The sequence below is a fragment of the Scyliorhinus torazame genome, chromosome 29, assembly GCF_047496885.1.
Source record: "Scyliorhinus torazame isolate Kashiwa2021f chromosome 29, sScyTor2.1, whole genome shotgun sequence".
NCBI classification, from domain to species: domain Eukaryota; kingdom Metazoa; phylum Chordata; class Chondrichthyes; order Carcharhiniformes; family Scyliorhinidae; genus Scyliorhinus; species Scyliorhinus torazame.
Genome location: NC_092735.1, coordinates 26,550,034 through 26,576,687, shown reverse-complemented (window position 1 = coordinate 26,576,687; position 26,654 = coordinate 26,550,034). Strand labels below are relative to the sequence as shown.

Genomic DNA, 26,654 nt, shown 5'->3' with positions numbered 1-26,654 from the left:
AAACGTGTTGAAGTTATCTCCACGTCTGAACCTTCCTTTGTCAAGTGCACCACAAGGAAGCCGCTTATGTTACACCTACAACATAACAAATCAGCTGGAATCGAACCCGGGTCCCCGGCGCTGTGAGGCAGCAGTGATAACCGCTGCGCCTCCATGCACAATTAAAATGAGATTCACGTCCTTGAGATGCCGCCAGTGAGGGGCGGGAAAAATCTGGAAAAGTGATCTCTCTGGTGAGAATCGCGTTTCCCGATTCTCGCCGAACCATCCCCCCACGCCTCCGATTCCTGCATGGCCAGTGCGGGTTGGAAATAGCCCCCAACATTCTTAAAAAACGTCAATTTGTGTCAACATCTCGATGTTAACAGGTCCCTTAAAAGATTCCAGGAACTGGATCTGTATCTTTCCTGCATCCGAATCAGTTGTGACCCGTGTAGCAAGTTTTGTTGAAATCCATGCATTAGTGTTTTTGAGGTATATTGTTTACAGACAAGCAAACTAACAGGAGCAAAACATTACCTCCAACTACCTTGAGTGACAGAGGTAATGAATAGTCAGCTTGGATTACAAAAAGGAAAACCTGGCCTGACCAGCCTTATTTCAAAAGACTATTGAGGTGAATAAAAGTTGTGAGGGGGCGGTGGGAGGAGCTATAAAATAAACAGGATCAAAATCACAGGCCCAGCGGCCCAGCTGCAGGAAGGCACATTAATTCTGTGGGGGGAGGGTCATAATGACTCTCTTGCTAAATGCACCTCCTGAGGGGGGAAAAAAAACCTGCATTTTTATAGCGCCTTTCACAAACTCTCAAATGAACACAAGGGCACAAAAGCAGGACAGTTGCTGATTTAAAAAAATAAATTTAGAGTACCCAATTTTTTTTTCCCATTTAAGGGGCAATTTAGCACAGCCAATCCACCTAGCCTGCACATTTCTGGGTTGTGGGGGTGAGACCCACGCAAACACGGGGAGAATGTGCAAACTCCACACGGACAGTGAGCCGAGGTCGGGATTGAACCCGGGTCCTCAGCAGCGTGAGGCAGCAGTGCGAACCACTGTTGCCCCAGTCGCTGGGCTAATTTCTGGTGACGCCACTCAGAGTTCCGTGACAAGGTGGGGAGGGAGGAAAATGGTCCGGGTTGCCCAATCAGAAAGCAGGCGTACTGGGTGAGGCCAGGTCACCACCTCGGCTGTGATGCCCCACACAGTCAAATAGCACGCTGCCCCCATGCATCTCCCGGTCTCACACAACAAATTGCATTCACACAGGCCGATTAACGTAATAAAACACCCCAGGGCATAATCAAACTAAATTCGAAGAGACCAAAGTTTGGTCCAAGATGTAGGTTTTAAGGGAACGCCTTAAAGATGAGAGGGAGGGAGAGATTATGGGGATGGAAATCCAAGGCATTTCACAAATAGAAAATGGGTCACTCGGGAGAGAAGTAAAGGGCTGGAGAATTGCACCCTAAGCATGGGCCGGTGCCTTCGGAAGAGGAGAGAGAGAGAAGATGTGAGTGTGTGTTCTTTTATTTAAAAAAAAAGAACCACAGCCTTGCAAAGTAACCTCCCTCTCAGCTCCAGAAACTTTCAAAGGGCAGTGACGTTTATTTCCAGTACTACTAACACTCTGCACATGCTCAATGCAAGGGGGACACTCCTCAAGTTTCCCCGTGAAGAATCAGAGAGAGAGGGAGCAGGAGAGAAATAGAGAGAGAGATCGACAGGACAGAGTCAATCAAACGGTACACGCATTCTGATCCTCAAGGCAGCTCTAAGGATTTAGAAGACACTTTTATCCACAACTTCAAAGAAAGAGCTTTGTCCCATTGATCAGTTGAAACAAAATCGCAGCAAACTTTGGAGAGAGTTGGCGAAAGATTGAGGTGAGTCTTGGTAAATATTTATGTGTGTGCTGGCAATCGTTACTGTCACTGCCAGTTCCAGATTTTTGACAAATATCCCTTTTCTTAAAAAAAAATGTTTCAAACTAGTCTCCCCCCCCCAAAAAAAAAACTGGCTCTACTGAATTCTCGCTCGCTGTTTGTGTGTGTCAGTGTCTGTGAGCACATATCTCACCAGCTCACTGCACAGTTATAAATAAATGGATTTTATCTGTGACTGCATTGAGCATAAGGGGACTTAGCAATAACTCCTCTGCTGCCTCTGCCTAGCATATGGTTCGGCTATCAGCTTACAGCCTTTGTCAAGATTTTTACAGGCTGGAGGCCAGCCAGGTCTGCAGGGAATACTTTCCTCTTTTCCCAGGAATTGTACAGCATTTATAAATCTTGGAGCAGCTTTCAGTGGCGAGTGCGTTTAGAGTGTTGGAAAATAAACAAATTATTTTTCCACAGCGAAGGACTGGCACGGTTCCTTAAAGGGACATTCACTCTGTGTCTCTGTGCCAAAGTGAACTTTGAGTACTGATGGATATCCACCATGCTGTGGACTGAGAGGGAGGCCATTCAGCCCATCCCGTTTGTGCCGGAGCCTTGCGGGAGCAATCCAACACCAAGTGGATCATCTCGCTCCCAGTCTTATTGGTTGATTAACGGCTTGTGGAGACAGGGGCTGAAATTTTCCGGCCCTTCCTGCTCTGGAATCGTCCGGTCCCGCCAATGGCGGTGACCCCCACCCCCTCCCCCTGGCGCGTTCCCCGGCGGGAGAGGGGGCGAGGCATGCAAACCTCCATCAGCATCGGCGGGACTGGATGAGTCCACCACTAGCCAATGAATTTAATTAATAATAATCTTTATGTCACAAGCAGGCTTTTTAAAAATACATTTAGACTACCCAATTATTTTTTTTTCCAATTAAGGGGCAATTTAGCGTGGCCAACCCACCTAACCTGCACATCATAGAATTTACAGTGCAGAAGGAGGCCATTCGGCCCATCGGGTCTGCACCGGCTCTTGGAAAGAGCACCCTACCCAAGGCCAACACCTCCACCCTATCCCCACAACCCAGTAACCCCACCCAACACTAAGGGCAATTTATCACGGCCAATCTACCTAACCCGCACATCTTTGGACTGTGGGAGGAAACCGGAGCACCCGGAGGAAACCCACGCACACACGGGGAGGATGTGCAGACTCCGCACAGACAGTGACCCAGGGCCGGGATTCGAACCCGGGTCCTCAGCGCTGTAGTCCCAGTGCTAACCACTGCGCCACGTGCCACCCCGTCACAAGTAGGCTTACATTAACACTGCAATGAAATTACCGTGAAAAGCCCCTGGTCGCCACAATCCGGCGCCTGTTCGGGTACACCGAGGGAGAATTCAGAATGTCCAATTCACCTAACAGCACGTCTTTCGGGACTTGTGGGAGGAAACCGGAGAACCCGGAGGAAACCCACACAGACACGGGGAGAGTGTGGAGACTCCGCACAGACAGTGACCCAAACCGGGAATCGAACCCGGGTCCCTGACGCTGTGAAGCGACAGTGCTAACCACTGTGCTACATTGCTGCTCCCATGGCAGACTGCCTTAGCCGCCAGTAAATATGCCGCAGGCGCACGGAAAATCCTGTCCTCAGTGACGCTGAAACATTGAAAATATATGGCACAGATGGAGGCCACTTGCTCATCATGTCCATGCAGGCCGAATAAAAGCTAGCCGGTCAAATCCTGCTTTCCAGGTGGGAGGTGGTGGCATATTGGTATTGTCACTGGACTAGTAACCTCGAGAACCCAGGGTAATGTTCTGGGGGCCAGAGTTTGAATCCCAGCCCTGCTGGTGGTGGAATTTGAATCCAATAAATATCTGGAATGACTGTCTAATGATGGCCGTGAAATAGTTGTCGTAAAAACCTGTAGGGTTCATTAATCTGCCATCTTGGTCACTGTCTGTGCGGAGTTTGCACGTTCTCCCCGTGTCTGCATTGGGTTTCCTCCGGGTGCTCCGGTTTCCTCCCACAGTCCAAAGACGTGCAGGTTAGATGGATTGGCCATGATAAATTGCCCTTAGTGACCAAAAAAAAAGATTAGGAGGGGTTGTTGGGTTACGGGGATAGGGTGGAAGTGAGGGCTTAAGTGGGTCGGTGCAGACTCGATGGGCCGAATGGCCTCCTTCTGCACTGTATGTTCTATGTTTACCTGGTCTCTGACCGACAGCAATGAGGTTGACTCTGAAATGGCCTAGAACGCCACTCGCTTGTATCAAACTGTGTACCTACACTCCACAGACTGTCGTGGTCCAACACCTTCTCAAGGGGCAATTAGGGACGGGCGGCAGTAAAGTGCCCGGGACGCACACATCCTCAGAATGAATTTTATCCAATTAAAACTTAAACGTGCTTAAATGGCCTTTATATGCAGTCAGATTTATTTGGAAACCACTGATTACATCAGCGTTAATCTTTCCATAATTCATATGTCAACTAGAAGCAATGCATTCTGAAACATCTGTTATGTTAGCATTTAATCATTATTATTTTCTTATCTTTTCTCCTGTTGGATTTTGGTCCAATAAAAGTCAGCTGCACCCCCCCCCCCCACTCCATCTCATTAAAATGGCGGTTCACATGCAATTCTAAATGGTCAGTTTCAACAAGCTATTCTCAATGGGGGGCATCACATCTGAGCTTAATTATGTCCTCAGACTGAGCTCATTCATATACTCTTTCCAAAAAAAGGTCACTCGATAGTCAGGCTTGGTCAGTCTTCCCCTATTTTAGCCCAAAGACAACAAGGTTACGTTTAACACCCAATTACTGTCCTAGCTTAGATTAGGTGGATTTGCCATGCTAAATTGCTCCTTACTGTCCAAAGATGTGCAGGTTGGGAGGGGTTACAGGGATCGGGTGGGTGAGTGGGCCAAGATAGTGTGCTCTTTCAGAGGGTCGCTGCAGACTTGATGGGCCGAATGGCCTCCTTCTGCACTGTAGGGATTCTATGAGTGCAAGACAAAATCTTCAACGGACAGCGGATCTCGATTAATAAGGGGATCAGGGTTAAGGGGGAGAAGGCAGGAGAATGGGGATGAGAAAAATATCAGCCATAATTGAATGGCGGAGCAGGTTCGATGGGCCGAGTGGCCTAATTCTGCTTCTGTGTATTATGGTCTTATGGATCAAATGGTTTCATCCAGGACAAAAGAGGGATCAGCACCCCATCCACTACCATCGCCGCACAGTGGCAGCCGCGTGCACCATCTGCAAGATGCAGTAACTCACCAAGGCTCCTTCGACAGCACCTTCCAAACCCACAACCTCTACCATCTGGAAGGAAAAGGGACATAGGTACATTGGAAGTGCAGGAAGTGTCTCCAGCTGCAGCTCCTGTAAACCCGTGTTTCTGGGCTGGAGCGGCGGCTGGGAACACTGTGGAGCATCTGCGAGGCGGAGAGTGTGGTGGATAGCACCTATAAAGAAGTGGTCACACCGTCGGCTTAGACTCCACGGGCAGGAAGGGAATGGGTGACCACCAGACAGAGCAAGAGAGCTAGGCAGGCAGTGAAGGAATCTTCTGTGGTTATTCCCCTGCAGAACAGATATCCCGCTTTGGATACTGTTGAGGGGAATGGCCTCTCGGGGAAAGCAGCAACAACCAAATCTGTTGCACCATGGTTGGTTCTGCTGCAGAGGGGAGGAGTAAAATGTGTGGGATGCAATAGTTATAGGGGATTCGATTGTAAGGGGAATTGACAGGTGTTTCTGTGGGCGCAAACAAGACTCCAGGATGGTATGTGGCCTCCCTGGTGCTAGCTCAAGGATGTCTCAGAGCGGGTACAGGACATTCTGGAGGGGGAGGGATACAGCCGGTGGTCGTGGTGCACATCGGTACCAACGACAGAGGTAAAAAAAAGAGGGATGAGGTGCCGAAAGCAAAATATAAACGGAATTAGGAAGAAAGTTGAGAAGTTGGACCTCAAAGGTAGTGATCTCAGGATTACTAATAGTGTGACGTGCTAGTCACAGTAGAAATATTAGGATGTATCAGATGAGTACCTGGCTGAGGAGATGGTGTGAAAACAGTGGTGTAATCAGACAAAGTCAGCATGGATTTACGAAAGGGAAATCATGCTTGACAAAATCTTTGAAGGTGTAACGAGTGGAATTGAGCAGGGAGAACCGGTGGATGTGGTTTATTTAGACTTTTCAGAAGGCTTTCGACAATGTCTCACATAGCAGATTACTATGTCAAGTTAAAGCGCATGGGATTGCGGGTAGTATCTTGAGATGGATAGAAAACTGGTTAGGAAACAGAAAGCAAAAAGTTGGAATAAATGGGTCCTTTTCTGATTGGCAGGCAGTGACTAGTGGGGTACCGCAGGGATCCGTGCTAGAGATGTTAATGATTTGGACAAGGGAACTAAATGCATTATCTCCAAATTTGCAGATGATACATAGTTGGGTGGGAGGGTGAGTTGTGAGGAGGATGCAGAGATGCTTCAGCAGGATTTGGACAGGCTGAGTGAGTGGGCACATAAATGTCAGATGCAGTATAATGTGGATAAATGTGAGGTTATCCGCTTCAGTAGCAAAAATAGGAAGGCAGATTATTATTTGAATTGGTGTAAAAAAAATGTTTTAAATTCCAATTAGGGGGCAATTTAGCGTGGCCAATCCACCTTCCCTGCATATCTTTTTGGGTTGTGGGGGTGAGACCCACGCAGACACTGGGAGAATGTGCAAACTCCACAATTTGCCCCAGCGACAGTGAAGGAACGGCAACATATTTCCAAGTCAGGGTGGTGAGTGACTTGGAGGGGATTCTCCAGGTGGTGGGGTGCCCAGCTATCTGCTGCTCTCGTCCTTCTAGATGGTAGTGGTCGTGAGCTTGGAAGGTGCTGTCCAAGGAACCTTGCAGGTCATCATGGCTGCCACTGTTCATCGATGGTGGTGGGTTTGAATGTTTGTGGAAGGGGGAGCAATCAAGCGGGGCTGCTTTATCCTGGATGGTGTCGAGCTTCTTGAGTGTTGTTGGAGCTGCACTCATCCAGGCAAGTGGAGAGTATTCCATTACACTCCTGACTTGTGCCTTGTAGATGGTGGACAGGCTTTGGGGGGTCATGAGGTGAGCTACTCGCTGTTGGATTCCTAGTCTTTGACTGTTCTGGTAGCCACAGTATTTATATGAGTAAACCAGTTCAGTTTCTGATCAATGGTAACCCCCAGGATGTTGATTGTGGGGGATTCAGTGATGGTAATGCCATTGAATGTCAAGGGGCGGTGGTTAGGTCCTCTCTTGTAGGAGATGATCATTGCCTGGCACTTTTGTGGCACGAATGTAACTTGCCACTTGTCAGCCCCGAGCCTGGATATTGCCCGGGTCTTGCTGCATTTGGACACGGACTGCTTCAGTATCTGAGGAGTTGCGAATGGTGCTGAACATTGTGCAGTCATCCTGGAACTCCCTCCCTAACAGCGCTGCTGATGTTCATACACCACATGGACAGCAGCAGTTCAAGAAGGCAGCTCACCACCACCTTCTCAATGGCAAATAGGGACGGGCAGAAAATTGCCAGTCATGCTCACATCCTCAGAATGAATTTAAAAAACACATCACCTGATTAGTGTTGTTCAGGACCAGCGTGGATGGTGTATTTACTCAGCACATCATCAAGAGAGCCTTTAGTGAGCTGGGTTATGTCATGCAAGCTGTCTCTACCATCTCCCCATCTCCACCATAATCCATCCCCCTTTTCACCCATAATCCATCCCCCTTTTCACCCATAATCAGACTGGATGACATGGCCATGTGGGGCGAGAAGCTCTGACACTTTCTCTCAGGTATAAATCCCCAAAACCAGAACTCTCATGGTAAGAGCATCTCCTAAAACGGCTCCCTGTGGAGTTTTTCCCATCGCATTCATTTCAACAGACAGAAATATCGCAGGGCTGGGCCCCTGCAATTTCCTGAGGCACATTTCCTTGAAGAGCCAATGTAACGCTCAAAGTCCATTGATGGTTAAGCCTCTTTCAAGTAGCATTAAGTTTGACAAACAAAAGGATATCTTGCGTGGGACCGGCAACAACAACCTGCATTTATGCGGCGCCCTCAGTGTAGTAAAATGTCCCAAGCTGCTTCGCAGGGACATCATCCGTTAGAATTGGACCCAGGTTCGATCCCGGCCCTGGGTCACTGTCCGTGTGGAGTTTGCACATTCTTCCCGTGTCTGCGTGGGTTTCACCCCCACAACCCAAAGATGTGCAGGGGAGGTGGATTGGCCACGCTAAATTGTCCCTTAATTGGAAAAAATGAATTGGGTACTCTAAATTTATTTTTTAAAAATTAGACGCCGCAGCACAGGTGGAGATAGGAGAGCATAAGGGAGATTGTAAGTAAGGAGTGACTTTAAGGAGTGATATTTCTTGTGTTCTTCTGACTTGAAAGAAGAGAGAGAGAGAGAGACGTGAGAGGTTTAGGGAGGGACTTCTGGAGCTTAGGGCCTTGGAAGATAATGGTACGGAGGCCCAGGGCGGCGCAAACAAAATCAGGGTGCAGGAAAGATCTGAGATCTTTTGGGGTATAGAGATCCCGTTGGGAGGAAATGATAGAGATAAGGCTGTGGAGGAATGTGAACTCGCGGAATTTAATGCTCAAACTCCCACTGATGGGAGAGCGGGATTAACCCTTCCAACATCAAAATAATTTCCTCCCATTTTGGTATCCAGTAAATATCTGCAATTGCAGTGAGCCAAGCAGCACTTTGCTTTTGCAGGCTCGAGCCTATGTGTGCGCAGTGTCTGTTGTGTACACATGCACTCTCACACCCATGTCTGCTTCATATTAGTGTTCCAAATATATCTGAAAGTGGTTAAGTGCCTCACAACCTCATCACGAAGATGAAACTCGGGTCAAATAATTGCAGATACTTCCCGTCGAGATGAAATTATAACTACAGTAATCAGGAAAACGGCAAGATAAATTTATCCTTTTCATTTCGGTCACCACCATGGCCGTAATTAAGGCCTCTGCCCTGAGGCATCCTTATATCACTGTCAGTTCATTTTCTGAACCTCTCCCATTTCTCTGCAGGCCCTAAACACACTTCACGGTAATGTGTTCACAAACGCCACTAGCACGGTGTCAGAGTGTTTACAAATATTGACAAAGGGCAGCGCTGTGCCGCTGCCAAAGGACGCCAAGTTGCTAGGAGTCCGTTTCTGCGTCTGTTATGGAATGGGCCAAGTGGATTATTCTCACCTCTGACTTTCCTTACCTTCTCAATGCTCCCAGAGGCTTATAAGGCAATAAGATTGACATTCCAGGACAATCAATCTGTTGTAACAGAGTGGAAGTTTCTCCAATGACTCATCTGGTACAAGCATCACATGGTGGCGGACTGAGCCAGACTGGCAGAAAATGCCAAATTTGTACTCTGGGCTGTGCCAGGTTAGCTGGTCTCAGGCATAGTATAAAAGAGCAGACTTGCATTTCTTTAAAAAGATTTTTTTTTTAAATTCTCCTTTTTCACATTTTCTCCCAAATTTATATCCAACAATAAACGATAATCAGTAACGAATGTAATGTCAATCCCCATATCAATAACAACGATCCCATCCTCCCACCAAACCCAAGACATTGGCCCGCATGTTAACATAAATGACAAAAAGGAATCAGGAATCGCCCATAGTCACCATTAACACATACAGCCCCCCTCCCCCCTCAACCCCCCCTAATGTTCGATGTTATCCAATTCTCTAAAGTGCATAATGAATAACGCCCATGAATTGCAGAACCCCTCCATCCTTCCCCTCAGTTCAAATTTGACCTTTTCAAGCGTTAAGAACTCCAGCAGGCCCCCCCCCCCCCCCGCCACGCCAGGGCACAGGGTGGAGAGGTTGATCTCCACCATCGGGCGATCAACGAGGCGAAGGCTACAACATCGGCCTCCGCGCCCGTTTCCAACCCCGGCTGGGCCAACACCCCGAATATGGCCTCCCGAGGGCCCGGGTCCAGTTTCACGTGCACCACTTTAGAGATTAGCATTTCTATGGTGTTTTTCATGACCTCAGCATATCCCAAAGCATCCGTCCTAAAAATAGTACATTTTTGGAGTGAGATGCAGCAAGGTCCCATGAACAGCAATGTGCTATCTGTTTTTTGTCATGAGAGTATGTGCGGGGCCTGGACAGAGGGGAGAATTTTCCTGTACCCCTTCCAGTCGTAGCAGGGGATCTTTTTACATCTGCCCAAGAGAGCAACCTCTTATTTAAAAGATGGCACCTCAGAGAGTGCAGCACTCCCTCGGTACTGCAGGGGTGCGTCAGCCTTGAATTGGTCTTCCAAGTGTCTGGAGCAGGGTTTGAACCTGCAATGTCCTGGCTCTGAAGCAAGAGTGCTTCCAACCGAGCCTTGGCTCGCACCAAGGACGTAGGGAAGGTGAGAGGATTCTGTGTTCCCAGGTTGCAGAGAAACAAAATGGTCTCAATCATGCAAAGTGCATTTATGCACATTGTCACTGGGTCAGCTCCATTGCGGTTCATGCTGAACCATCCTGTTGTTCCTCACTCTCCAGATTTACTCTTGAAGAACAGTTATTGGGTGAAATACCAAAGAGCTGACAAACAAAAGAGCCATGGAAAGAGCCATCCCTTCAGACTTTGGTTTTGGCACTCCCAGGACGGCAAGGTGGCGCAGTGGTCAGAGCCGCTGCCTCACGCCACTGAGGACCCGGGTTCGATCTCTGCCCCCGGGTCACTGTCCATGTGGAGTTTGCACATCAGAACATAAGAACTAGGAGCAGGAGTAGGCCACCTGGCCCCTCGAGCCTGCTCCGCCATTCAATGAGATCATGGCTGATCTTTTGTGGACTCAGCTCCACTTTCCGGCCCAAACACCATAACCCTTTATTCCTTTATTCTTCAAAAATTATCTATCTTTATCTTAAAAACATTTAATGAAGGAGCTTCAACTGCTTGACTGGGCAGGGAATTCCATAGATTCACAACATTTTGGGTGAAGAAGTTCCTCCTAAACTCAGTCCTAAATCTACTTCCCCTTATTTTGAGGCAATGCCCCCTAGTTCTGCTTTCACCCACTAGTGGTAACAACCTGCCCGCATCTATCCTATCTATTCCCTTCATAATTTTATATGTTTCTATAAGATCCCCTCGCATCCTTCCAAATTCCAACGAGTACAGTCCCAGTCTACTCAACCTCTCCTCGTAATCCAACCCCCTCAACTCTGGGATTAACCTGGTGAATCTCCTCTGCACACCCTCCAGTGCCAGTATGTCCTTTCTCAGGTAAGGAGACCAAAACAGAACACAATACTCCAGGTGTGGCCTCACTAACACTTTATACAATTGCAGCATAACCTCCCTCGTCTTAAACTCCATTCCTCTGGCAATGAAGGACAAAACTCCATTTGCTTTCTTAATCACATTCTCCACGTGTCTGCGCGGGTCTCACTCCCACAATCCAAAGATGTGTAGGGTATCTGAATTGGCCACGCTAAATTGCCCCTTAAATTGGAAAAAATAATTGGGTACTCTAAATTTAAAAAAAAAGTTTGGCATTCCGCTGGCAACTACTTTCTATCTAAGGTGGCCAACAAGGACCTGATAAGGCAGAACGTTACTTTTGCCCTCCACAATTTCTTCCCCCTCCTAAGATACAAAGATTGGTGGAGTTGTGGATAGCGAGGAGGGCTGTTGATGGCTGCAAAGAGACATAGATAGGATGCAGCGCTGGGCTGAGAAGTGGCAGATGGAGTTTAACCCTGAAAAGTGTGAGGTTGTCCATTTTGGTAGGACAAATATGAATGCAGAATACAGGGTTAACGGTGGAGTTCTTGGCAATGTGGAGGAGCAGAGAGATCTTGGGGTCTATGTTCATAAATCTTTGAAAGTTGCCACTCAAGTGGATAGAGCTGTGAAGAAGGCCTATGGTGTGCTCGCGTTCATTAACAGAGGGATTGAATTTAAGAGCCGTGAGGTGATGATGCAGCTGTACAAAACTTTGGTAAGGCCACATTTGGAGTACTGTGTACAGTTCTGGTCGCCTCTTTTAGGAAGGATGTGGAAGCTCTGGAAAAGGTGCAAAGGAAATTTACCAGGATGTTGCCTGGAATGGAGAGTAGTATGAGGAAAGGTTGAGGATGCTAGGCCTTTTCTCATTAGAATGGAGAAGGATGAGGGGAGACTTGATAGAGGTTTATAAGATGATCAGGGGAATAGATAGACAGTCAGAGACTTTTTCCCCAGGTAAAACAAACCATTACAAGAGGACATTAATTTAAGGTGAATGGTGGAAGATATAGGGGAGATGTCAGAGGTAGGTTATTTACCCAGAGAGTAGTGGGGACATGGAATGCACTGCCTGTGGAAGTAGTTGAGTCGAAAACGTTTCTATTAGAAATCTAGTGCTAGGAAACAGATAGTTGACAGTAACTTTGTAATTTAAAAAAAAAAAAGTATTTATAAAAAAAAAAAGACAAATTTTAATTTTAATTAATTGACGCAATGTCAGTTAGAGGGGTGCTGTGCTCTGACTGTGAGATGTGGCAGGTCCGGGAGGCTTCCAGCGTCCTGGATGGCTTCATCTGCAGAAAGTGCACCCAACTGCAGCTCCTCACAGACCGCATGGTTCGGTTGGAGCAGCAATTGGATGCACTTAGGAGCATGCAGGTGGCGGAAAGCGTCATAGATCGCAGTTATGTAAGTGTGGTCACACCCAAGGTGCAGGCAGAGAAATGGGTGACCACCAGAAAGGGCAGGCAGTCAGTGCAGGAATCCCCTGTGGTTGTCCCCCTCTCGAACAGGTATACCCCTTTGGATACTGTCGGGGGGGATAGCCTATCAGGGGAAAACAGCAGCAGCCAGAGCAGTGGCACCACGGCTGGCTCTGATGTTCAGAAGGGAGGGTCAAAGCGCAGAAGAGTAATAGTTATAGGGGACTCTATAGTCAGGGGAACAGATAGGCGCTTCTGTGGACGTGAAAGAGACTCCAGGATGGTATGTTGCCTCCCTGGTGCCAGGGTCCAGGATGTCTCCGAACGGGTAGAGGGAATCCTGAAGGGGGAGGGCAAACAGGTAGAGGTCGTTGTACATATTGGTACTAACGACATAGGCAGGAAGAGGCATGAGGTCCTGCAGCAGGAGTTCAGGGAGCTAGGCAGAAAGTTAAAAGACAGGACCTCGAGGGTTGTAATCTCGGGATTACTCCCTGTGCCACGTGCCAGTGAGGCTAGAAATAGGAAGATAGAGCAGACAAACACGTGGCTAAACAGCTGGTGTAGGAGGGAGGGTTTCGGTTATCTGGACCACTGGGAGCTCTTCCGGGGCAGGTGTGACCTGTATAAGATGGACGGGTTGCATCTAAACCGGAGAGGCATAAATATCCTGGCCGCGAGATTTGCTAGTGTCACACGGGAGGGTTTAAACTAGTATGGCAGGGGGGTGGGCACGGGAGCAATAGGTCAGAAGGTGAGAGCGTTGAGGGAGAACTAGGGAATATGGACAGTGTGGCTCTGAGGCAGAGCAGACGGGGAGAAGTTGCTGAACACAGCGGGTCTGGTGGCCTGAAGTGCATATGTTTTAATGCAAGGAGCATTACGGGTAAGGCAGATGAACTTAGAGCTTGGATTAGTACTTGGAACTATGATGTTGTTGCCATTACAGAGACCTGGTTGAGGGAAGGGCAGGATTGGCAGCTAAACGTTCCAGGATTTAGATGTTTCAGGCGGGATAGAGGGGGATGTAAAAGGGGAGGCGGAGTTGCGCTACTTGTTCAGGAGAGTATCACAGCTATACAGCGAGAGGACACCTCAGAGGGCAGTGAGGCTATATGGGTAGAGATCAGGAATAAGAAGGGTGCAGTCACAATGTTGGGGGTATACTACAGGCCTCCCAACAGCCAGCGGGAGATAGAGGAGCAGATAGGTAGACAGATTTTGGAAAAGAGTAAAAACAACAGGGTTGTGGTGATGGGAGACTTCAACTTCCCCAATATTGACTGGGACTCACTTAGTGCCAGGGGCTTAGACGGGGCAGAGTTTGTAAGGAGCATCCAGGAGGGCTTCTTAAAACAATATGTAAACAGTCCAACTAGGGAAGAGGCGGTACTGGACCTGGTATTGGGGAATGAGCCCGGCCAGGTGGTAGATGTTTCAGTAGGGGAGCATTTCGGTAACAGTGACCACAATTCAGTAAGTTTTAAAGTACTGGTGGACAAGGATAAGAGTGGTCCGAGGATGAATGTGCTAAATTGGGGGAAGGCTAATTATAACAATATTAGGCGGGAACTGAAGAGCATAGATTGGGGGCGGATGTTTGAGGGCAAATCAACATCTGACATGTGGGAGGCTTTCAAGTGTCAGTTGATAGGAATACAGGACAGGCATGTTCCTGTGAGGAAGAAAGACAAATACGGCAATTTTCGGGAACCTTGGATGACGAATGATATTGTAGGCCTCGTCAAAAAGAAAAAGGAGGCATTTGTCAGGGCTAAAAGGCTGGGAACAGACGAAGCCTGTGTGGCATATAAGGAAAGTAGGAAGGAACTTAAGCAGGGAGTCAGGAGGGCTAGAAGGGGTCATGAAAAGTCATTGGCAAATAGGGTTAAGGAAAATCCCAAGGCTTTTTACACTTACATAAAAAGCAAGAGGGTAGCCAGGGAAAGGGTTGGCCCACTGAAGGATAGGCAAGGGAATCTATGTGTGGAGCCAGAGGAAATGGGCGAGGTACTAAATGAATACTTTGCATCAGTATTCACCAAAGAGAAGGAATTGGTAGATGTTGAGTCTGGAGAAGGGGGTGTAGATAGCCTGGGTCACATTGTGATCCAAAAAGACGAGGTGTTGGGTGTCTTAAAAAATATTAAGGTAGATAAGTCCCCAGGGCCGGATGGGATCTACCCCAGAATACTGAAGGAGGCTGGAGAGGAAATTGCTGAGGCCTTGATAGAAATCTTTGGATCCTCGCTGTCTTCAGGGGATGTCCCGGAGGACTGGAGAATAGCCAATGTTGTTCCTCTGTTTAAGAAGGGTGGCAGGGATAATCCCGGGAACTACAGGCCGGTGAGCCTTACTTCAGTGGTAGGGAAATTACTGGAGAGAATTCTTCGAGACAGGATCTACTCCCATTTGGAAGCAAATGGACGTATTAGTGAGAGGCAGCACGGTTTTGTGAAGGGGAGGTCGTGTCTCACTAACTTGATCGAGTTTTTCGAGGAGGTCACTAAGATGATTGATGCAGGTAGGGCAGTAGATGTTGTCTATATGGACTTCAGTAAGGCCTTTGACAAGGTCCCTCATGGTAGACTAGTACAAAAGGTGAAGTCACACGGGATCAGGGGTGAACTGGCAAGGTGGATACAGAACTGGCTAGGCCATAGAAGGCAGAGGGTAGCAATGGAGGGATGCTTTTCTAATTGGAGGGCTGTGACCAGTGGTGTTCCACAGGGATCAGTGCTGGGACCTTTGCTCTTTGTAGTATATATAAATGATTTGGAGGAAAATGTAACTGGTCTGATTAGTAAGTTTGCAGACGACACAAAGGTTGGTGGAATTGCGGATAGCGATGAGGACTGTCTGAGGATACAGCAGGATTTAGATTGTCTGGAGACTTGGGCGGAGAGATGGCAGATGGAGTTTAACCTGGACAAATGTGAGGTAATGCATTTTGGAAGGGCTAATGCAGGTAGGGAATATACAGTGAATGGTAGAACCCTCAAGAGTATTGAAAGTCAAAGAGATCTAGGAGTACAGGTCCACAGATCACTGAAAGGGGCTACACAGGTGGAGAAGGTAGTCAAGAAGGCATACGGCATGCTTGCCTTCATTGGCCGGGGCATTGAGTATAAGAATTGGCAAGTCATGTTGCAGCTGTATAGAACCTTAGTTAGGCCACACTTGGAGTATAGTGTTCAATTCTGGTCGCCACACTACCAGAAGGATGTGGAGGCTTTAGAGAGGGTGCAGAAGAGATTTACCAGAATGTTGCCTGGTATGGAGGGCATAAGCTATGAGGAGCGATTGAATAAACTCGGTTTGTTCTCACTGGAACGAAGGAGGTTGAGGGGCGACCTGATAGAGGTATACAAAATTATGAGGGGCATAGACAGAGTGGATAGTCAGAGGCTTTTCCCCAGGGTAGAGGGGTCAATTACTAGGGGGCATAGGTTTAAGGTGAGAGGGGCAAAGTTTAGAGTAGATGTACGAGGCAAGTTTTTTACGCAGAGGGTAGTGGGTGCCTGGAACTCACTACCGGAGGAGGTAGTGGAGGCAGGGACGATAGGGACATTTAAGGGGCATCTTGACAAATATATGAATAGGATGGGAATAGAAGGATACGGACCCAGGAAGTGTAGAAGATTGTAGTTTAGTCGGGCAGTATGGTCGGCACGGGCTTGGAGGGCCGAAGGGCCTGTTCCTGTGCTGTACATTTCTTTGTTCTTTGTTCTTTGTTAGGGACCTTCAAGCGGCTATTGGATAGGTACATGGATTACGGTAGAATGATGGGGTGTAGATTAATTTGTTCTTAATCTAGGACAAAGGTTCGGCCCAACATCGTGGGCCGAAGGGCCTGTTCTGTGCTGTATTTTCTATGTTCTAATCTGACCCACTGACCTCTGATCAATTATTTTCCATCGGAACTGCTAGCCAACTGGTTAGAGGTCTTTTTAAACCCCTTCTGAGGGTTCAGAACAAAGAACAAAGAAAAGTGCAGCACAAGAACAGGCCCTTCGGCCCTCCAGGCCTGTGCCGACCATGCTGCCCGTCTAAACTAAAATCTTCTACACTTCCGGGGTCCGTATCCCTCTATTCCCATCCTATTCATGTATTTGTCAAGATGCCCCTTAAATGTCAGTATCGTCCCTGCTTACACCACCTCCTCCGGCAGCGAGTTCCAGGCACTCACTACCCTCTGAGTAAAAAACTTGCCTCGTACATCTCTAAACCTTGCCCCTCGCACCTTAAACCTATGCCCCCTAGTAATTGGCCCCTCTACCCTGAGAAAAAGTCTCTGACTATCCACCCTGTCTATGCCCCTCATAATTTTGTAGACCTCTGTCAGGTCGCCCCTCAACCTCCGTCGTTCCAGTGAGAACAAACCAAGTTTATTCAACCTCTCCTCATAGCTAATGCCTTCCATACCACGCAACATCCTGGTAAATCTCTTCTGCACCCTCTCTAAAGTCTCCACGTCCTTCTAGTAGTGTGGCGACCAGAATTGAACACTGTACTCCAAGTGTGGCCTACTAAAGTTCTATACAGCTGCAACAAGACTTGCCAATTTTTAAACTCAGTGCACCGGCCAATGAAGGCAAGCATGCCATATGCCTTCTTGACTACCTTCTCCACCTGTGTTGCCCCTTTCAGTGACCTGTGGACATGTACATCTAGATCTCTCTGACTGTCAATACTCTTGAGGGTTCTACCATTCACTGTATATTCCCTACCTGCATTAGATCTTCCAAAATGCATTACCTAAACATGTTGGGAGCTCAGATTTCATCAGCACAGAGTGACACCTTTATTTATTCTTTTACGGAGATGTGGACATCGCTGGCAAGGCGAGAATTTCTTGTCCATCCCTAACTGCCCCTGAATTGAGTGGTTTGTTAGGCCATTATAGAGGGGAACTAATAGTCAACCACATTGCTGTAGACCTGGAGTCACATGTAGACCAGACCAGGGAAGAATGACAGATTTCCTTCCTAAAGGGGCATCAGTGAACCAGATGGGTGGTGTATCTGTCCAATTCAGCTACTTCAACCAGCTCTTTTTTTTTTTAAATTTAGAGTACCCAATTCATTTTTTCCAATTAAGGGGCAATTTAGCGTGGCCAATCCACCTATCCTGCATATCTTTGGGTTGTGGGGGCGAAACTCACGCAGACACGGGGAGAATGTGCAAACTCCACACGGGCAGTGACCCAGAGCCGGGATCGAACCTGGGACCTCGGCGCCGTGAGGCAACAATGCTAACCACTGCGCCACCGTGCTGCCCGTAACCAACTCTTTAATTAAAGTTTACCCAGGTGTCTTTATTTATGAGTAGAACAAAATAGTCCACAGATATAATGCAACACACTTTATTAAATATAGTTAACCCATAAATTACCCACTATATATACAAGAAACATCCAGGATTCGACTATACTACCCGTAAAGGTGATTTGGTAAGCTGTAGATCCGATCCCCGAGTCCCTCTGCTTCTTCTTTGTAAAAGTGATTCTCGCTGGCTGTTGCTTGCTTCCTTCCTTCTAGGTCACCTCCAAGCTTACACCAAGCTTCGAGTCTTTGCTTCGAATCTTTTTGCTCCCAGTCTTTTCTTCCAGTCCTTTTCCCCCAGATAGGGGCTGTTTCGCACAGGGCTAAATAGCTGGCTTTTAAAGCAAACCAAGGCAGGCCAGCAGCACGGTTCAATTCCCGTACCAGCCTCCCCGAACAGGCGCCGGAATGTGGCGACTAGGGGCTTTTCACAGTAACTTCATTTGAAGCCTATTTGTGACGAGCGATTTTCATTTCATTTCATTTCAGGTCTGGAATGCCTATTTTTCTCCCTCTGTTGCCACCCACCTCCTTTCTCCACCTGCTCTTGGCCTTCAGCTAATGGAGTCTCAGGAGGCAGAGTCTCAGTGCCCAATGGGCTGGTTGATGACCTGTTGACAGGGCACCTGAGCTCGCCCTGGGAGGAGCAATGATTGCTTGATGGGATATCAGGAACTGTGGACAATAGGCCAGTGCATCTCAAGTAGCAGCGATAATTACTTGACGGGTTATTCAGGGCTGCTTCAGACAGGCCCCGGCAGCCTGACTGAGTTCTGTACATTCGGATTCAGCAGGTTTCTGCAGACTGTGGTTTTTAAAGTGCCCAATTCTTTAATTTAAGATATCCAATTTAATTGGCCTTAAAACTAGGCCCTGATTATATTACTACATGGGTTTTTACGACGATCAATGATATTGTCATGGTCACCATTACCAATACGAGTGTCCCATTCCAGATTTTATTAATTAAATGTCAATTTTATTCACTGCCATAGTGGGATTTGAACCCATGGTCCTGGAGCATGAGCCCGTGACCTCCGCCACTCTCCGGATGGCCCCGCAAGAGTCAGTGCTTTGCCCTCTGACCTTGGCACACTGCAGACAATCCCCACGTGGTAAATGATAGGGACTCTGGTTCAAGTCGCCATCTGTGCCAAGCTCCCAGTCCAGATTGTTATCCCATGGCAGTGCGTGTGTGTGTGGACATCAGGTGATAAGGACAGAGTCAAGATTGGCTAAGATGCCTGTCTTCTATGGCCAATGAGGTCATGTCGATAATCACTGGTTGAGGCACTCACAAGGACCATTTGAGCAAAGTACTCCAGGATCGCTAGTAGGCCTGATGCCAACATAGGAGGTCAGGGACTTCCATACCAGGAATGAGGGAATTGGAAGCACCATCTTCTGGTAACCAGTTTCGATCTAGCATTCGCAGATGTCGGAGAGGCAGGTCACCCCCTCTTGCCTTCGTTCTCTAGGATTGGAATGGTGCCAGTGTGGGAGATCCAACAAGGGGGACGAACCATAAAAAAAAGAGGGACGAGACCTTTTGTTCAACCATGGAAGTTGGAGGGTCTTAGGTTCCATTCCCCATCCGTTGTTCAATACGGATCACTCGTCCAGTGTTTTGACATTGGGTGAGGGAAGGGTCAGGTCTTGCCGTCAAGTCCTTTGGTGTTAGCATCAACATCCAACCCCTGCTGCTCGACACTCAGGCAGTGGCCAGCTGTGTGAGGTATTAGGAAGGCTGTTAATGGCCCTTGGAGATGTACACCAGCACGGAGCCAGAGCATTGGCAAGAGAAAAAGAAAATTGTCAGTCTCCCAGCTTCCCACAGCCCGTCGTCTACGTTGTCAGTTTTGAAGCCAACATTACTCCACCTCGGCTCAAATTAAGCGCTGCACTGGATGACGCAGTGGACTTGGTTTGGACAGAGTGTGGCTGAGCCTCGCCCAATGAGATTGAGCCTTGAGGGAAAGAAAAACTGGGGCGCAGAGCAAAATTGCACATTATTGGACACTGGAAACTTTTGAAGGCGGTTTTTCATTTCAATCTGAAGAGTTTGGGTTTTAGAACTTGGGCCAAGAATCAACCCAGTTTAATTTCCACCCCTGCCCTGACCTGATTAGTAGCATTGCGGCGATCGGGGGAAGAAAAAAAAAAGGGAAAATCTTCATCAAAGCAGATTTGGCTGGAATGTTCGTTTTTATTGGCATGAGAGGGATATAGCAACAACAAAAAAAAATGATTAACCCATCCAAGGTTGTGGTCAGCACCAAAAATATACAGCCTCTCATTACGGGGCTGGGTTTGAGGGCTGGGAGGAGATGTAAACAGAAACTCCACAGCAAGTCAGCGTCTGAAATAAAGTGGGCCATCGTGTTGGGTGGAGATCCTTCACCGGTTTATAAGTGAGCGTGTGCAGTGATTGTTGACAGACAACGGGGCTGAAAAAAGCATCTGCTCTGATTCAGGGTTAGATCTGAAATGTATGAGAGTCCAGGGAGCAAGAGAGGCCGATGTCTAGGCCTTCGCCTCCCTGGTAGCCCGGAGACGGAGCTTATTAGAAGAGAGGGATGTGGAGGGTAGCACGGTGGTGCGGTGGTTAGCATTGCTGCCTCACGGCACCGAGGCCCCAGGTTCGATCCCGGCTCTGGGTCACTGTCCGTGTGGAGCTTGCACATTCTCCGCATGTCTGCGTGGGTTTCGCCCCCACAACCCAAAGATGTGCAGGGTAGGTGGATTGGCCACGCTAAATTGCCCCTTAATTGGAAAAAATGAATTGGGCACTCTAAACTTTAAAAAAAAAAGAAATTTTAAAAAGAGAATAGAGGGTCTCAGGGCCACCGAAACCCAGGGTGTGGATGAGTGACTTGGCAGAGTTTCTTAGGCTGGAGAAGATACTGTTCGCCTTGAGAGGGTCTGTGGAGGGCTTTGCCCAGAGATGGCAGGGTGTTAGGTATTTAGTTGGTTTGATCACTTGCAGCCCTGTTGCCTTGTTTTGATTTATGGTTGTGTTTGATGTGTAAATATATAAATGCCTCAATAAAATTTTTTTTAAAAAAAATCTGAAATGCCAATTAAGTCTTTGCCCTCAAATACCTTCAGCACTTCCTGCTTCAATTTCATATTTCTAACAGCTGATAGGTAGTTATATGCAAGATCAATCAACATATGAGTCCTGCTCAACACAAAACCACCCCCTCCCCTTCTCTCCACCCTCTCTTCCATTCACATCAGTGGGATTCCAGACTGTGTTAATGCAACGTTGGGTTATCCCAGAGTTAAACTTTTTGTTACTCTCCGCTTGCCTGGTTGAGTGTGGCTCCAACTACACTCGAGAAGCTCAACACCATCCAGGACAAAGCAGCCTGTTTGATTGGCACCCCGCCCACCACCTTCAGCATTCACTCTCTCCGCCAATGACGCACAGCGGCAGCCGTGTGCACCATCTACAAGATGCACTGCAGCAACTCGCAAAGGTTTCTTTGGCAGCACCATCCAAACCTGTGACCCTGACCCCTAGAAGGACCAGAGCAGCAGGCGCACGGGAATACCGCCACTTGCAAGTTCCCCTCCAAGCCACACGCCATCCTGACATGGAACTGTTTCACCAATCCTTCACTGTCACTGGGTCAAAATCCTGGAACTCCCTCCCTAACAGCACTGTGGGTACACCTACACCACATGGGCTGCAGTGGTTCAAAGTGGCAGCTCACCACCACCTTCTCAAGGGTAATTAGGGATGGGGAACAAAAATGTTGGCCGAGCCACCCACGCCCATGAAAGAATTAAAAAGAAGTCCCATTAGTTTTGTAACTTTCTTTTCACACATAATGTAGATGTTGATGGCAAGGCCAATATTTATTGGTCATCCCTAATTGCCCTTGAGAAGGTGCTGGTGAGTATCTTTCTTAAAAGCCGCAAGTCCGGCTTGGATCACTGTCTGTGCGGAGTCTGCACATCCTCCCCGTGTCTGCGTGGGTTTCCTCCGGGTGCTCCGGTTTCCTCCCACAGTCCAAAGATGTGCAGGTTAGGTGGATTGGCCATGATAAATTGCCCTTAGTGTCCAAAATTGCCCTTGGTGTTGGGTGGAGGTGTTGAGTTTGGGTAGGCTCTTTCCAAGAGCCGGTGCAGACTCAAAGGGCCGAATGGCCTCCTTCTGCACTGTAAATTCAATGATAATCTATGATTAATCTAGGACAAAGATTTGGCACAACATCGTGGGCCGAAGGGCCTGTTCTGTGCTGTATTTTCTATGTTCTATGTTCTAAGTGTAGCCACTTGGTACAACCAAGTGGTTGGCGCAGCCATTTTAGAGGGAATCACATGGCATGAAGGAAATACCTGGAGTCACGTGTATAGAATCATAGAATTTACAGTGCAGAAGGAGGCCATTTGGCCCATTGAGTTTGCACCGGCCCTTAGAAAGAGCACCCTACCTAAGCCCACACTTCCACCCTATCCCCATAACCCAGTAACCTTACCCAACCGTTTTGGACACTAAGGGCAATTTAGCATGGCCAATTCACCTAACCTGCACATCTTTGGACTGGTGTAGGCCAGACCGGATACGCATGGCAGGTTGCCTTCCCGAAAGGACACCGTCCTTGAGGGGAGATAGATATCGGACAGATATCAGAGGTAGGTTCTTTACTCAGAGAGTAGTAAGGGCGTGGAATGCCCTGCCTGCAATAGTAGTGGACTCGCCAACACTAAGGACATTCAAATGGTCATTGGATAGACACATGGACGATAAGGGAATAGTGTAGATGGGCTTTAGAGTGGTTTCATAGGTCGGCGCATCGAGGGCCGAAGGGCCTGTACTGCGCTGTAATGTTCTATGTCGTGAACCAGATGCGTTTTTACAACAATTCATAGTTTCACAATCACCGATATTAGCTTTTTATTCCAGATTCACTTACTAAATTGAATTTAAATTTCCCTACCTGCCGAGATGGGATTTGAACTCATGGCTGCAGATTATCAGCCCAGGCCTCAGGATTACTAATGCCGTAAGAGTCCGTGCCACCACTCCTCTCTATATCAGAAGCAAAATCATGCCCAAATCAATGAAAACAGCAAAAATCAGTGGGATCAATGCCACACTGATGGAAAAAAGTGTTGTAAAATCACGATACCTGGAGCGAAATCGGCGCGAGTTGGAAACACATTTTGTGCCATCAGAGAAAGTAAGCGGCAATCCAAGCAAAATCGCTGCAAAATCAGCGGAGGGTGAGATCAGTGCAGCGAGAGAATAGGGTAACGGTTTTGAACTACAAGAGGCAAAAAGCAAGGTCAGCGAAAATCAGTTCAAATTGAAAGGGGGGTGGGAGGGGAGAGGTAGCACGGTGATGCAGCGGCTAGCACTGCTGCCTCACGGTGTCGAGGACCCGGGTTCGATCCCGGCCCTGGGTCACTGTCCGCGTGGAATTTGCACATTCTCCCCGTGTCTGCGTGGGTTTCGCCCCCACAACATAAAGATGTGCAGGGTAGGTGGATTGGCCACGCTAAATTGCCCCTTAATTGGAAAAAAATAATTGGGTAATCTAAATTTATTTTAAAAAAAGAAAGGGGGGGGGGGGAGGGTGTCATTATATACACCAGTATATCATGGTGCAGACACACACACTGATGGACACACAGTGGGACCAATCAACACACACAACACCGCAGCCAATCACCAGTTAGAGCACACGCACTATAAAGACAGAGGGCATCAGAGTTCCCGCTCATTCAGGATGCAGCCTCCTAGGAAGACAGAGCTTACAGCTTACAGCACAGATCTTCACCATGTGCTGAGTGCATAGACTGGTTAGGACAGGCATAGGTCTTTAGTTTAATCTACCATCGCGTTAACCCACAGTGAAAGTATGTTCAACAGTTTCTAACTTAATAAAATAGTGTTGCACTATTTTAAGTGTTGGTGGCCTGTATGTGTTCCACGGATCCAGAGCACCCAACACATCAGAGGGGTTGCTGCATAATTCCACACGGACAGTGACCCGGGGTCGGGATTGAACCCGGGTCCTCAACGCCACGAGGCAGCAGTGCTAACCACTGTGCCACCATGCCGCCCTCGCTCCGATGTGCAATTGCAGATGTGACGATATTGTGTGCCTGTTCTTGTCCAAAATAAAGCCGGCAGGTTGTAAGAAATCGGCGATCGACTGGCTTATCCTTTTCCCTGCTTGCAACCTCGCAGCAGCATTAGATCAGACTTTCCACTGAATCTCAGATTCTGACAGTGGATTGCTTGAGCTGCCAAGTATTGTGCGTAGGACTGATGTCAGGAAGTTCTTCACAGGAAGAGTGACAAGCACTTGGAGTAGACTTCTGGAGAGATTAGTGAGAGCGGAAACACTGGGTTATCGAAATGGGTTGGTGGGGGAGGCGGGGCTGCCACCTTTTCCCACATTGCAGCACTGACTAACTGGAAATCAACCATTATTGGAGGGCAGTATGGCAGCACAGCGGCTGGCACAGTTGCTTCACAGCGCCAGGGTCCCAGGTTCGATTCCCGGCTTGGGTCACTGTCTGTGTGGAGTCTGCATGTTCTCCCCGTGTCTGCCTGGGTTTCCTCCGGGAGCTCCGGTTTCCTCCCACAGTCCAAAGATGTGCAGGTTAGGTGGACTGGCTATGATTAAATTGCCCTTAGTGTCGAAAAAAGGTTAGGTGGTGTTACTGAAATAAAAAATGAAGTAAACGAAAATCACTTATTGTCACAAGTAGGCTTCAAATGAAATTACTGTGAAAAGCCCCTAGTCTCCACATTCCGGCGCCTGTTCGGGGAGGGTGGTAACCCATACTGGGTTATGGGGATAGGGTGGAGGCGTGGACTTAAGTAGGGTGCTCTTTCCAAGGCTGGTGTGGACTCGATGGGCCGAATGGCCTCCTTCTGCACTGTATGTTCTATGATTATTGGTGGTAATCCTGAGGCCATCCTGAGGCTGTGAAAGGCACAACTTAAATGCAATTTCTTCTTTTTAACCTGAAACGTTCCAAGTGCATTCTGGGCAAGCTCAAAGCAGCCACTGGACGGAGGCAGCCATATTTTGGGCTAAGCCCACCTGAGGGGTTAACTCCAAGGCACTGACATTGGGGAGGCCAGCGTTCATGAGAGGGCCCCAGTGTGTTCACACTACAGATCCCGCCTCCCTCGTCCTAGCAGCAGAATTGTAGACTTACGAAACAGTATTTACTAATGTAAACAGAGAGGCACTTCTGAGAAGCGGTTTGTCAGGAATATGAAAGAAGCAATTAAGCGCTGAAAACAGGTCACAACTTATCCTAGTTCACTTGCTTTCGGGAGAGTCCAGAGGCCGGCTGCCTGTCCACAGCTCCACACAGGCACAAAGGCACTGTGACAGGTGCAGAACCGAGAAGTGTTCTTCCGTAAGTACAACACAGTAGAAATCTTCAATTCTACGCTAGTCGGTAATTGGCACTGTCTCAGGATTTCTGTTCCCAGGACACGAAAGACTGGCCTGGTCACTCCCTTTGTCTCCCTCCAGGTGCCTTGAGAAGATGCTGAGGGTTTTTTAGCACCGTTTGTTTGAAACTATTGAAAGGCTTACTTCAGGGAGCATTAAGAGTGAATTACTTAGTGTGGACTGAACGTAAAGTAAACTCGAGTCAATTAAAGACCAGACTGAGTAGGGGTGGCAGGTTCCTTATTCTAGTCATCGCAACAACTAACTATCACTGTGAATTTCCTGTTGCTAGCCACAAATGATTAGACTTAATTACAACTCTACTCATTACATCGATTATATTACGTGCTGTGGTAAGACTTTAAACTCATAAAAGACTTGTGTCTACACTTTTTATAACCTCAGGAGGTCCCAAAGCATTTTACAACGAATGAAGTATGTTTTGAAGTGTATGAAAACGGGAAGTCACTTTGTGTACAGCAAGCTTCCCTGGGGAGCAAAATGACAATGAGGTCATCTGCTTTTTCGCCATGGCTGGGGGATAAATGTTGGGCAGGCAGAACTTCCCTGCTCTATTTTGTAACGCTGTCTTTGGATTTTTCACATTCCCCCTAGGATGACAAATAGGGCCTTGTTTCAACATCCCATCCTTAAGGGGGCACCTCCAACAGTGCAGCACCCCCTCAGTACTGCATTTTGTGCTCAGGTTTCAAGAGTGGATCTTGAACTCCCTTTTGAGTCAGACAACTCCTGAGTCGCCAGTCGAACAGTGTAATCATTGCACAACTGCGCCCAATCAAAGGCCTGTAGCCGAATGCGTTAACTCAAATCCAATCCTACTCTCCTAATGCCAAAACAGGGCTAAGGGAGAATCCTACCCCTGTGTGGTTAGAGGCGTTAGATGCAGTTGCTTGCTAAGCAACATGAAGGAGATTTGTGAGTCATTGACCATGATTACATTCCTCTGTGCTTCTCCACCTCTCCTCCTTTAAAGACACTCCTTAAACCCTACCTCCTTGACCAAGCTTTTGATCATCTGACCCAATACCTGCTCATGTGGTTCTTTGTCCATGTGATTTTATAACACTCCTGTGGTGCACCTCAGGATGTTTTATTGCGTTAAAGGTGCTAGATAATTATAAGTGGCCGGTGTTACCTTGCATTCCAATGAGGAGTGAAAGAGTTGGTTTTATTTTGGCAGGATCGCCCGTGTTCATTGAAATTTGAAGCCTTGCTGTGTCTGCCTTGGCTCAGGACGTACTCTTGTGGCT

General features: G+C 47.9%; 1 protein-coding gene across 4 annotated transcripts in view; it reads left to right on the top strand.

Annotated features, from left to right (window-relative positions):
- Window positions 1-1,635: 1,635 nt before the first annotated feature.
- Window positions 1,636-26,654, top strand: part of LOC140403964 (protein kinase C and casein kinase substrate in neurons protein 3) — a 93,727-nt gene continuing 68,708 nt past the window's right edge. For 2 of the 4 annotated variants that reach the window (XM_072492259.1, XM_072492261.1), the window contains exon 1: window positions 1,636-1,886. The gene's annotated coding sequence lies outside the window, so the exon portion shown is untranslated. Of the gene's footprint in view, window positions 1,887-25,228; window positions 25,346-26,654 lie in introns of those variants that run through there. The other 2 variants (XM_072492258.1, XM_072492260.1) reach the window with 2 other exon arrangements.